Source organism: Ptychodera flava, chromosome 14, assembly GCF_041260155.1.
Source record: "Ptychodera flava strain L36383 chromosome 14, AS_Pfla_20210202, whole genome shotgun sequence".
Classification (NCBI taxonomy): Eukaryota; Metazoa; Hemichordata; class Enteropneusta; family Ptychoderidae; genus Ptychodera; species Ptychodera flava.
The window spans coordinates 29,121,845-29,135,890 of NC_091941.1; the positions used below are offsets into that span (position 1 = coordinate 29,121,845).

The 14,046-nt window shown below is 37.5% G+C and overlaps 1 long non-coding RNA gene across 1 annotated transcript; it reads left to right on the forward strand.

Moving 5' to 3' along the window:
- Positions 1-9,331: 9,331 nt before the first annotated feature.
- LOC139150073 (uncharacterized) lies at positions 9,332-13,281 on the forward strand. The gene is made up of 4 exons (XR_011556186.1): positions 9,332-9,479; positions 11,242-11,347; positions 11,894-12,029; positions 12,153-13,281. It is a non-coding gene; the product is annotated as an uncharacterized lncRNA (long non-coding RNA).
- Positions 13,282-14,046: the final 765 nt, after the last annotated feature.

A 14,046-nucleotide genomic window follows, 5' to 3' on the forward strand; every position in this document is an offset into this window, starting at 1 on the left:
CCTTAAATCAGACACCATACATTTTACACTCAATAGGTGTAATTGCGAACCACAGGTCAAAGTTAGATATGGCTGCCACGACAAGCTAATAACCTAGACAGGTGACGTCATTCGCTTTCCAAGAATACGCTGATAAGGTAAGGTGAACTCTGCTGCGTGATTAAATTCTGCAACGATGACTTGCCTTTCCAAGTCGCAGTATCCTTTAATGCTTGTAGCTCATGATGTGCGATCAAGTGACACAAAAAGTCTTTCTAAAACTACTTACTTACACTTTGCCATTTCTAATGAAGAAAATCTCTCCCGAAACCATCGAATTCAACTATCGACCTTGCGGTGGTTTGGCGATTTTGAGTCAGTATCAATACCTCAGGGTACACGTTAATTTCATATTTATGATACAGCCGTCTGCAGAATGACCCTTCTCTCTCCTGATGCATTGTGTTACTGTGCTTGAGAACTTGAACGTGATAAGTTGGACACATCATTAATGAAAATGGCATGCCATGACTACTTCTTCATGTAGGAATAAAATATCACGCCTGACATTAAGTATGATTTTTCCGCTAAACTGAAATCCGTGCTGAAGTATCTCATGTAATACCTCAACATTGTTTTCTTTTAGTGCATGCTTCTTTGATTTCCCAAGACATATTTCACAGTTAGTCAGCCTTTGTAAAATCTGTTTGCTTGTGATTACAAGATAAGACGTTCCACGATATAATACACGACGCCTACTTGACATATCAACTTAAGCAACGTTTCTGTCAGTGTAGCCATTTTAAGTCTAGTTCTTTCTTAATAATTACGGTTCTTGCAACTCTATGTTCATCAGTAATCCTAAAGCACTACTCTCTGTTCTAGTTTGTACTATTTGAAGTTACCATGACTCGCCAGATGAGCGACCGACATGACGAAAGTTGAGTCATGATCCTGCTTAAGAGGTCATAAAATACTGATTTTTGACCTGGGATCATGCGCGTTAAAATCGCCATTCGTCCCCTAGCCGTTCCATCTCCTCTCATGTCAACTTTAAAATAAGGTTTTTCTAGATAAAAGAAAAATAAATCAAGAGAGTCTGCTAGGAGTACCTCGACCTGGTGTAGCTATAGGGTCGAAAATCTTTTATCCAATTTTAGTGGAACATGCGCCAATGTGACATGACATAACAGTGTGCACACACGGATTGACAGTTACGTCTCAATGTCTACAGTCAGATTGAAAATCCAGTATAGTCGGTTTATACGCTTACGCTAGAAAGGTGCAAGGCTTTAATTTCGAGCAGACCAATTTCATAAATTGCAAATTTTGTTCAGGCTTACAGAGCCATAGAGAAAGGGCAAAGGTTCTCAGTTTATCGTGTCGGGTACATCAAGATGTCTGACGGGTAAGCGACGCCACTAGGTGTAGTGGACTGGATAGTGTTCGTCTTAGTGCTGGATGTATCGGCTTTCACTGGTGTGTATTTTTGTTTAGCCAAAGGAGGTCAGAAGACAACCTCAAAGTGAGTGTTTTCAAAGCATGATTTTTCAATTGAAGCGTTTTTACCTTAGTTTCAAATATTATACAACTCACGTTATGGCATTTAGAAAGAAACAATAATTTTTCCTCCAGTGCACCCTAAAAATAGTATCTTTGAAATGTGTAAGCAAATTAGTACCTATCTGCAAGATGAAATGACATACACATGTATTGTAATACACAATCGTTAATTTGCGCTCCTTATCTCACGCATGTTGACATGTCTCAAATATCAATTCCGCTCAATCATGTACTATATCTACTATGTACTATGTACTGCGGTGCAAGCTTGTCCGCAATGCTAAAGCATCCTGCGGATGTCTGGAAGTAGTTTGCCTTCTAACAATCATCATATGTAGTCATAACAACAAAATAGGATCTTTCGTATCACTTTTTCTCTGCGGCTTTTCAAAAATTTCGAAAAAAATTGTGGCAATTGCAAGAATGATTTCAAGAAAGTTTTTGATATTGTCTGATCTAAGACCAGATGTAGTCTACAAGATTACACCTCTGTCTAAAGCGCATTTAATGTATTAATGTATCTTGGGAAATTTTCAAGTTTATCGATCATATAATTCGTCTATGCTGTCTGATTTGCACATAATGCCACAGTGATCTTGGGTGAACATTGATGAATATAATCATTGCCTCTGATATTTTACATCTATCCAGATATCTTTTGGCCAATTGTGAGCTCGGATGTGTAGTGCTGGCGACGTCATATTTTGTGACCTTCACATCTAGCATGTCAATCCTCGGGATGCCTGCTGAAGTGTACGTCAACGGTATAGCATTTGTGTTTGTTGTGATTGGAGTGACCATTTCTGGTTTATTGATCGTGTTCACCTTTGTACCTGTTATCCGAGGGCTGGACATAATAAGTGTTTACGAGGTATGTTGGCTGTGATCGACTGTCTGGATCACGTGCATCGCGAGTTGTTGTCTTTTTTTTAATTTTTTAGAAGTTCTCCCAGGGTTCATTGGGCCAATTCAAACATAACTAAACATTAGTTGCTTTGCGAGAGTATTGGAATAAATCTGTGGTTTGGACAAATGTGGTTCAAGTTGGAACAGTCGGTCATGAAAGAAGTGCGAAGCTTTGGATTGTTCGGCCTACACGAGGTCTCCGAGGGCTGAAAGTAGCCCGATCGATAGTGATTCATACAATGCTGGCGAGACTGCAGTGACTGTAATCTTGTCAATGACGTAATCGGCCGCTGATTTGCAAATGGTGGGAAAATATTATTGTATAGCGTCGTCAATTTCGAAAATGACCCACTTTGATTGTTTAAACTGAAGATGGAAAAGCGGGCTGGCAACGTTTTGTCATCGGCAGGTGGGAAAATCTCACTCTTATGCTCAGCTGGCGCTCAGGGAGTGGGACTCGGAGATGTGGTTAGGGGGAGCCAATGGGGAGAGCAAATCACTTGAAGCTGAGAGGGCAGATGGAAGTTTTTGTTGTTGCAGTAGCAGTGAAGAACTTTTCAAATAGGGAGAGGGGGATATTATTTGGCGGCAGGAATATTTTGTCAAATATTAGCAAGAGGACTGTAGCGAGAAGCTTTCATTTCCCTCTCGAGATATATTATTCTGGGGTAATAAGAACAGAATTAATGCTTACTGGGGAAGTGTAAGCTGTTCGAAATACCACCTTCAGTCTAAGTACTCTACGGATCATTTATTAATGAATAATAACATATTCAACAGCAAATACCCAAAATCTGCTGATTTCACTATTTAACGAGAATACCAGTTGAACGAAACGTTCGCTCCAGCAAAAGTTGATGTGTGGTAAAATAAAAGTGCAACTCGATGACAAGTGTATCAAAATTTACTGGGAGACATTTTCATTGTTGTGCCATTATATTGCCCACTTTCAGCCGTTTGCTTGCGTTTTGCACACGGTAAAATTGTTCCCAAAGGTAATTTGTCGTCCATAAATGAATCAGTCAATTTGTCAGTGACCTTTTAACTTTAAGGAGCAATCTATCAACCGATTTTGTTGAAATTGTCGCAAGAAATGTTTTTCATGTAAATATATTCTGTTGCTGGATATGTTAAACAAACTTATAAATCGCATACACAATTTACGGGGAAAGCAGTTCGCGACTGATCTTTCTACTATTTGAAAAAGTTGTCCCCCCAAACGCAAATCTTTCCAAACAGTAACTAAACATTTGTTGCTTGGCGAGAGTATTTGAATAATCCTGTGGTTTGGACAAATATGGTTCAAGTTGGAACAGTTGGCAACAGATACCAGCCATCAGTACCATCTTTCTTGAATAAATGTTGCGTTTCCCCAGCAGAGTTTTCGAAATCAGATAAATTTATCAACATGGATAGGTACATTATATAACAACATGGATAGGTACATTATGCAGAGTGTAAATAAAAAGATTGTGAACGCATTGTCGGGTGATCGTAAAAAACAAATATAGGACTTTCTGAGAAAAATCGATTAAAAAATCTGAAAATGGTCAAAGCATAGCTCTGCAAAATCTACGACTTCAGGTGTAATGTACTGTGTGCAGTTAGAGTGGCTTCGACTTTTATCTCATCACATTTTACAAACAACGTTATGGAACTTGTTTTTAATTGCCAATGACTGTTATGGAACTTATCTTTATTTGGTCCAAAGCGAATAAAATAATCATCTTGAATTGCACCAACATCCTTGTTAACGACTCCGTCAGCCGTATTAATACTCATTTTCTTTAAATTTACAGTCCATGACATTGAGGTTCCACCCTACCGTACAAATCACTTGCGCTGGTTGCTTTGCTTTTCTTGTGTTGCTTTACATGGGAAGTACGATGATTGGACCAGGGATCGCTTTTGAAGCACGTAAGAACGAAAAGAAATTTCAAACGAGGGTAGCATAAAAGCAATAAGCCCCCCCCCCTCTCACCGCAAGCGACGATTGCGTAACGAGATTTTGACCGGTTCACGACGTATGAGGGAACGTTAAGTTATTACCGCCGGGATGGGCCGGCAAAATCCAGGGGGTCACCTTAAATTTGAAAACTGCAAAAGGGGGGGGGTCATGTATTTTTCAAATAGCTAAGATGGGCGGAGGTCACTTAATTTTCATAAGTATCCCGTATGAAAAAGTAGTTTCAGTGTTTCCGTATTCAGAAATATTCTGGGAGAAAAAACTGAATCGCTGCATGATTTTATTCTCTGAAGTCATTTAACTTTACATCTGAACAAAAGTATAATTATCTGTCATATGAACATCTTGCTTTGGTTGTGTTGAGTTGTGGGACAGTAATTTTGACTCATATTACTGATTACAAAAAGGTCATTTAATTTGAGAACCAGTCGTTGATTGACACTGCTAAGCACTTCATTAAGATGTCTGTCAGGTCAATGTCTGTGGCGGTTTCCATCGAGTTTTGTAATGTTTGGTCTCAGTCAGGAAAACGTAACAACTTCATGCTGGTGGACAGAATTGTCCCCGAGGTTATCGTTCGCCCAATTAAAGCGATGAAATTCGTTTCTTTGCTTCGATAAAGTGTGTATGTGGGATGTATGATAGTGAGCATGCGTGCGTGAGTACTTCACGAACTCTACAAGGTGTGGAGCGGTCTCAGTCAGAAAAATGTAACAACTTAGCCGGCTATTGAACCACTCTTTCTTTTGGAGTGGAGATTTAGCCGAGCGGTTCCTTCTGTGGCCTCTCCGCTAGGCGACTGATGCCGTATGTTGTGGGTTCGAACCCGATCGAAAACTAGCCGTATTTGACTCAAAGTAGTTTTACAAAATTCATGACATGTGCAAATGAGACATTTCCGAACGTGCCCAATGCTTCATAATACAATCAGACATCTACCAGATCAATATCTGTAGAACCTTTTATCAAACTTGGTGTTGTAATGCCGTATAGGTATAGGACATGCAAAGGAACCATAAAATTAAGTTGACAGTGATCAATGCTTAACAGAAGAGTCAATATCTGTAGTAGGTTTCATCAAATTTAGTGCTGAAATTTCGGAGGTATATGATATATCGCAAAGAGCCATTAATGAATTTGACACTGCAAATTGCTTTACAGAAGAATCAGATATGTCTCAGATCGATATCTGTAGCACTTTTTATCAAATTTTGCACGGTACTTTCGGAGTTAGATTACTAATCACAAAAATTCTTTTAATATGCAAATAAGCTGTTTACAGACTTGACACTGCTCAATACTTCATTGGACAATTAGATATCTATCAGATCAACGACTGTAGCATGTTTTAATCACTTATTACCCAATTTATTAAATACGCAAATGAACCCTTATTGAACTTGATAGTGCACAGTGGTTCACGTGACGATTAGATATTTATCTGATCAATATCTGTACCTGGTTTCACAAAATTTGGTACCATAATTTCAGAGTTGTATCATTAATTCCAAAGTACATTAAACATGCAAATGAACCCTCGACTAACTTCACACTACTTATTGCTTCACAACACAGTCAGACATCTTCGGATCAGTATCTGCAGATCTGCAGATTTCATCAAATTTGGTGCTGCTATTTCGGAGTTATATAACTAATTACAAAACTTCATAAAATATGCAAATGAGCTGTTTATTAACTTTACACTGCTCAAAGCTTCTTATTACAATAAGGTATCTATCAAATCAATATTTGCAGCAGGTATCACCAATTTTTTTGGGAATTTCGGAGTTTTATCACTAAATACAAAAGTTCATTGGATATGGAAAAAGCAAATAGTTGCCATGACACTCACAGTATCATCACAATGTTCTGAGATTTTCATCAGTAAAAAGCTTCATGAAATTTTGTGCAGTATTTCTTAATATGTGTCAACACTGTTATAACTGTCTCTATGGGAAACAATTTTATGAAAAAATGATGTTTCATAACTTGCCAGTAGCATATGGTACCTGTCTACTAAATCTTACTTTTAATCCCTTCAGGTGTTCTTGGGTTTAATATAAACAGGCAGACACATATACTCACACAAACACACAAAGAGACAGACATCGGTACGAGATAAGGTCTCGTGTGTGAACACGTGAGCTAAACAAGTACATGTGCTGTTTGTATTATTTATTTTACAGACTTAACCGTTGACTGAGAACTACTGTACGAAGAGTTGGATTCAGTTAACTACGCACCTCGGTTTAAAAGACCGGATCAGATAGAATACATACATGAATACATAAATAAATACAAAGATACATACATGAATACAAAGATATATACATGAATACATACATGAATACATACATACACGAATACATACATGAATACATGAATACATACATACATACATGAATACATACATACATACATACATACATACATACATACATACATATACATACATATATACATACATACGAAAACGAATATATATATATATGTATATATACATATATATACATATATACATACATATATATATATATATATATATATATATATATATATATATATATATATAATAAAAGTACAGCCATAACACCAACGGACTTCTATAGCATCCACGGTTAATGTCTTGTTTTAAACTTACGTCCTTCCCCAGATATTTGTTTATTTCGTGAGTGGCACGCTTGGTCATATCCCGGGAATACAGGGACTCTTCATTTCATCTTTATTCGCTTGATCACTAAGGTATGGGATTTTTCCTACCAACACATGATAGCTGCGACTCACAGCGCAGACTAAGACCGTTTTCAAAACAACGTACACATACAGGTACATAGCACCAGTTCATCTGGTCCATGAAATGTCTCTTTACGTTTTGCTCTTTTAATTTCCGTGAATAAGAAAGATGTGTTTGAGTTTATAATTTGATATATATATATATATATATATATATATATATATATATATATATATATATATATATATATATATATATATATATATATATATATATATATATATATATATATATATATATATATATATACGGCTAGTTTTCAATCAGGTTCGAACTGACAAAATACTGCATCAGTCGCCTAGCGGAGGGGTCACAGAGATAACCGCTTAGTTAAATCTCCACTCCCAAAAACGGGTGGTTCAATAGCCGGCTTAGTTGTTACATTTTTCTGACTGAGACCGCTCCACACGTTGTAGAGTCCGTGAAGCACTGACGCACGCATGCCCACTATCACACATCGCACATACAAACTTTATCGAAGCGAAGCAACGAATACATCGCTTTAATTTGGCGAATGAGAGAGAGAGATAAATAGATAGATTGATAGATAGATATGAAATAAACTGGAACAAAGTTCATCTAAGCTCAGAAGAATCGTGTTTCGCCGACTAGTCGTGGTATTTTGGTTTTATCCCTTAATATTACTGTCCGTGGAACTTTAGAACAGTTAGAATAACCCCATCCTCTTAGCCATGCAAAAATATTTCAGAGAAATAAAACTTTGTGCAAAAAGAGTTTTATTGACCTGAATGAGATATAGTCCATAGAAACGTTGTTAACATTTTGCCTGGAAAATAATCATTTGACCTTCAAGTTGAAATGTTGTGAGCCCGAACATGGCAGCACATAATGTTTGTTCATGGTCGATATGTAATGTGCAAAAATCATTTTGCAATTGATCATTCTACTATGATTTGCCTGAGAAGCTAAATTTAAACGTATCTGTGTTTTCACCCTATATTTTCAGTTCAATTTCATCTGGTCTGAATGCAATGGTAGCTGTGGCTCACAGGGATATTGTTAAACCCTGGCGGCGATGGCGATCAAGGCGCTCAAAATGTCCGCTCCAAGAATGTGACGCAAGGGATATTGTGTTGTCCAAAATAATATTATATAGGGCTCAGCCCTTGGTGTCGCGCCAGGGGCTATTAAAGATTGGCAATGTTATTTGTATTGATTCATGATAAACTGTAATTGTTACTTCATAAACGTTTATATGACAACTATGCCCAGTTTCCCTCTGATGAAAGCAGTTCACGTACGTACACGACGTCAAACCCTGCAGCAGGGCAGGTATAGATTCTCTGTAGCGTGTAAAAAATTTGGACAAAAATTGGCAATTTTTACAATGATAACAGCCTATTGCGATAAACAAGGGACGTATTATGCAATCTTTATCATTGCAATGGTAACCGCACTGCCCACCTTCCACTTGCAAGCTGAAAACTATAGCGTTCCGTCTAAAAACTGGCAATTTTTGAATCTAATTATTGACACAGGGGGCGCTCTTCTATAATTCAATCCCAGCATTCTTTGCGTATGCCCCCGTTCATATGCACGACAGTTTTCTCCTTTTATCTATATTAACGATATTTTGTATCAGCGACAAGGTGCATAATAACATTTACTGGCTAATAAAAGAGGTATATTTTATAAAAGGCATGTTATATAATGGTAATTTGTTTCGTTTTTGTTTATTTACGAGTACTCAAAAAAAACATGGCGGCGCCCATGAAAGAAGGGTACACTTCCGGTTACTCGCATAGTATATTATGAATAAGCGCATGCGTAGTCAGTAAGCCGCTGGCGCGACTATTAAGTAAGTAGACCGTAATAACCGAAGAAAGATTATATCACTGATAAATCATTCTCAGTCTTTTCGATATCACAATATTTGAAGTAAACATTTATAATGACTGTGTGGAACAATATCGAAGAACTTTCGATACAAACAAATCTAAATGCAGATCATGTGAGGTTGCTTTCCTCCAAATTTCAAATTTGGTATAATTTATTTATGTTGTCTGCAGATCCATGAAATCACCACCTATCCTAATAATGTAACATCCAAAGGTACATTGTAAACGGGATAACCGACTATCTATTATTCTCTGCAGCTCTGGTCTTCGGTTTAATCAGCACGGCTCTGGCGCTCGGCTTACCTTACCTTGGCAGTTTGATGAGTATCGCCATGATAACATTTGGCGCCATTGGATGACCCATCTCAGGTGCCTTCACATTAGGTGTGGCCTATCCAAGAGCGAACTCATGGTAAGACATTGAAAAGTTGATATTCAAACTATATCCTTGTTGTTGTACATCTCAGTGGCATATGCATGAACTTCTGCTTCCTATTATTATTATTATTATTATTATTATTATTATTATTATTATTGTTGTTGTTGTTGTTTGTTGTTTGTTTGTTTGTTTGTTTGTTTATGTAAAGTTGTCCGGATTAGAAATATGCATTGCAATACAAATAGAGGCCTCAGAAGACTAATATGGAACAACAAAACGTACAATCACTACAGGAAAAAATATTTCATGCGCGACACTTAATATAATAAGGTATATGTAGCGAAAACTCGTAATCGAGGGAAGACCCGCATTCTTTAATTGGGTATGGAGAAAAGCATACAACTTAATTATAAATCTTTGCAAGGTAACAATGATACTTTTAAAGAGGGAAATTAATTTGTAACTTTGAAGGGCTGCACCGTTGCCGATTAAAGTTCTGTCCAGTAGTCTTAAATAGGAACATACTCACAGAAGCACCTGTATAGGTATTGACAGAAGTAATTTCAATTTCTGGGTGTCTTACTGCTAAGGATTTCAAACGTCCGTACAGCGGTAAAACAATTAATCTAAAAGCCGATTGGCGATCAGTGAAGCAGTAAGAATGTGTATCGAAAGGAAATATGTCATCTGCTCAGACCACCAATCTTTCATAATTTTTGAAACCTTGTAAATTAGCTGTAGTTGTATTATCACTTAAAGTATAGCAATAACCAAACTGGAAAAGGTTTCCAGTTCGGCCTTTGGTAATTTCGTGTTTCTCATGGGCCGTTAAATTATCATTGAGTTACCACAGCAATGCCTGTATGGTTAATAATGTTTAGTCTCCTTTGGACAAGGAATCCCTCAGAACGGGACAAGGTCTCCAACATGCGTTCATATCTACATCTATATTGCAATCATAGTTCAAAGGTGCGGTCAACAAAAAAGTACATGAACCAAAGTAGCTGTCTCGTCCCAAATCGCCTGGTACACCCCGAGGGTACACTTCACAAAATACGGCAGCAACTTGGGAGCTTTCAGAAAATTGGTTGACTGAAGCTCGTTGTTTCTGTTGAATTATTTCCAATTAGGCTAATTAGGTAGAAAATGGCCGCGGTTACATACTTCTTAAGATGCTAACAAAGAAAATCTAGTAATTGGACAGATTGGATCTAACCTTTCATTCCACAACCTATTTAGACATTAATTTTTGACTGTTGTTTCTGCACACTTGTACAGTATCCCGGCGATGCGTTCGCAATTGAAAGCTCATTCGACATGAGATACTCAGAAACTGTAAGAGAGCCTTTGGTACTTGCCTTCACAAACACATAATATACACAGGAATAGAAATACCAATAATTTACTAAGGTTATATATTCTCTACAACATGTGTACTTTAGCGAGTTGTACGATCACCAATTATGTTTGTTTGTTTGTTTGTTTGTTTGTTTGTTTGTTTGTTTGTTTGTTCGCCCTATGTACCTGAGCAATTCTCCTGCTAGCAATACGAATGTAAATACATAAGTAATTTGTGGGGGAAAACATGGAAAACCAGTATTAAAAGCTGGTACTGTTTATCTTCTATACCAATGCAACCATAGTAAAGTTCGCTAAGTTTATGCCTCAGGGACGGATCTAAGAAAGAGTCTCTTATCAGCCATGACTACAGTGCTTCCCTGCTTCAGTAAAATTCAAATAAATTTACACCATTCACTTCTGTACAGTTTTAACACAGTGATTTTTCTACTCTCAGGGGCACGCTTGATGGTCTTGGTATCGGAATATTGCAGGGTATGTGGATCGGTATAGGGACGATACTCGCACGGATGGGCACAGCAACGATGTTACCAGTTTACAAAGTAAGTTCGAAAAACAAGTAGATTAGACTTCTTGGATAGATAGAATTGATCTCTCCTCTCAACAACAATAGAGCTATGCGTAGATGCCCATCAATAGTCGATATTTTTATATTATCCTGTGAAAGAAAGACAAGCAAGCCGTTTGTTGTAAATCTCAATATCTCGAATTACGCCTTCGTCGGTGACCGACATTTTTACGATTATCAGGTTTCCATCAACAACTCTATTGGTACTTCTATAGATGAAAAATTTGTTTCTCTGAAAATTATCTATGTGCTTTGGATAATTACAGTCTTCAAGCTACTTCCATAGGCTAATGCATTTTCTTGTGTCAATAAAAGTTACAAAAGATAGGCTGCTGGGATGATGATTTTGGATTGCTTGCACAGTGACCAAATACACCAGCCTCTTTTGTTTGAGGATAATGTGTATCATTTTTGATAACCATAACGTTTGTTTTTCGCTCACTCTGAATTCTCAAACTGCACAAGGTGATACAATTTTATGACTCACTGACATTTGTTTACTCCCATTTTTACAAGTTAGCTAAACCTTGGTATGTCATGGTGAGTTTCGTTCTGACTGTATCTGTTGGGATACTTGTCAGTGAAATTGTAAGGTGTATCAAACCGTCAGAAAGGCGTAAGAATGTGGACCCAAAGCTTCTGATACCGTGCTTCAGGTGAGCATGAAAGTTTAATGCACGTTGGAACAATTTTATTTCGCTACTTGATCACTCAGTTCATTAGCTGTGACCTATCAAGAAATTGCAGCTACAAACCAGATCGTGTACCTTTTTCTACAGGCCTAAAGAATTCAAAGCAGACAATATGGATATTCCGAGTGAATTCGTTCCCTTGAACGGTGACAGCGACACACCTGACACGTCTTGGAGACACTCGGAACAAGCAACAACAGAGAAACGATTCGGACGAATACAATGCAAAGAGACATTTCTATAACAGGTCATATGGTGATTTTGTAGAGAGACATGGCCATCTCTCTTACAAACTGTTAAATCAAAGTTACACCAGAGGAAGTCTTGTCTCTACATACAAACGCTTTTTGGCAGGTATCGCAAGCTGGTAGATAAATAGGATATCTCTCTTCGACAAATGATCGCTGATGGCATCGGTGACATTGGGCCTTAGTTAATGATCACTAGCTATCTAACTTACAGATTTTCGAAACACCTGACATCACTTCTTGGTCTTTTGGCCAGAGGTCCATATATCTTTCTTTCATGAATTCGACTTTGTTTGTGTACCGTCTATTAGCTGTCTGTTCTGTGCTGTTTTGTGTCTATGTTTACAACTGTTGTCTTACGGGTTCTGACCTAGTGTTATTGGATTACGGATTGGTATGATTGCGATTATTGATATACGGCGGGTGCCACATGTGGGGCAGGATGGGCTTACTATTTTCGAAACATCTGACATCACTTCTTTGTCCTTTGGTCAGAGGTCCATATATCTTTCTTTCATGAATTTTACTTTGTTTATGTACCGTCTATTTACTGTCTGTTCTATGCTGTTTTGTGTCTATGTTTACAACTATTGTCTTACGAATTCTGACCTAGTGTTATTGGATAATGGATTGGTATGATTGCGATTATGTTAACGAATATTATAAAAATTATGAAATAAATAATGGCGATTCGGGATTTGTAGTCTAAGAGTCTGTCTATCTCTGCATTGAAAAGCGAGTCATTTTTGCAATTAAGGGTTCTAACTTTTACGTTCTGCCAGTAAACAGATAATATAATTTCGACCTCAACCTCGTTCGGTTTACAATGCGATAATTACACAACAAACTGTTTACTGGTCTCATCGTTCCAATACTAATACATCATCATAATTTGCTTGCAATAAAAATTGTCAACACTTCATGCTACCTTGTCATCTTGTGTTTATTACTCTCCAACGATGTTGATACAATCCTAGGACACAGGATGATTTACCACAATGTGTTTACTGGTGAAAAAATATAAATTGTACCGAGTTCTGATGTCAATACGTTCCAGTTACTCAAAATTTTTGTGTTCCATTTGCGAGTTTTGTGTAGACCAGCCTTTCGAACCCTTCGTCAATGTGTATGAGCGATTTTTCTTTCTAATTGTCACAGAATTTCGTATATCAAAGTGTTCCCACACGTTCATTTAATCTGCGATTGTGTGTAACAGGTACAATTTTTTGAGTTACGTATTTATCACACATAACGTTTGGTTGAAAATATAATGGGTCGTCTACTATCAAGACTGTTTCCGAAAAAAAACCAGAATTTCGTCGAAATCAGTTTGAAATTCAGCATTGTCAACAAAAGAAAACAGATGCGTGGATTCGAAAGTTATCGCACGGCAAGTCCGATTTGTTCATACTTTATATCCTAAAATAGCATTGCCATGCCGAGAATGAACATTTTATTGGCACAACGATATAGCGGCTTTAGAAGTCATTCAATTTACACGAAAAATGATGCGAGCTTGTTTCATCTTGACCAGATCAGCTGTAGACAGTTTATGGCTCTGATAGAGTATCCCCCACCCCCAGGACATAAGGGACATCAGTAGATGTGGAAGTACGGCTCCTGCTATGACAATGTAGTCATTTACCATGGAGCCATTGAGGAAAAAATTAACATTATGTCGAAAGGTTACATAACCCATCCATGTTCGCCTCGCCTCAGGTAGCTCTCGCCTC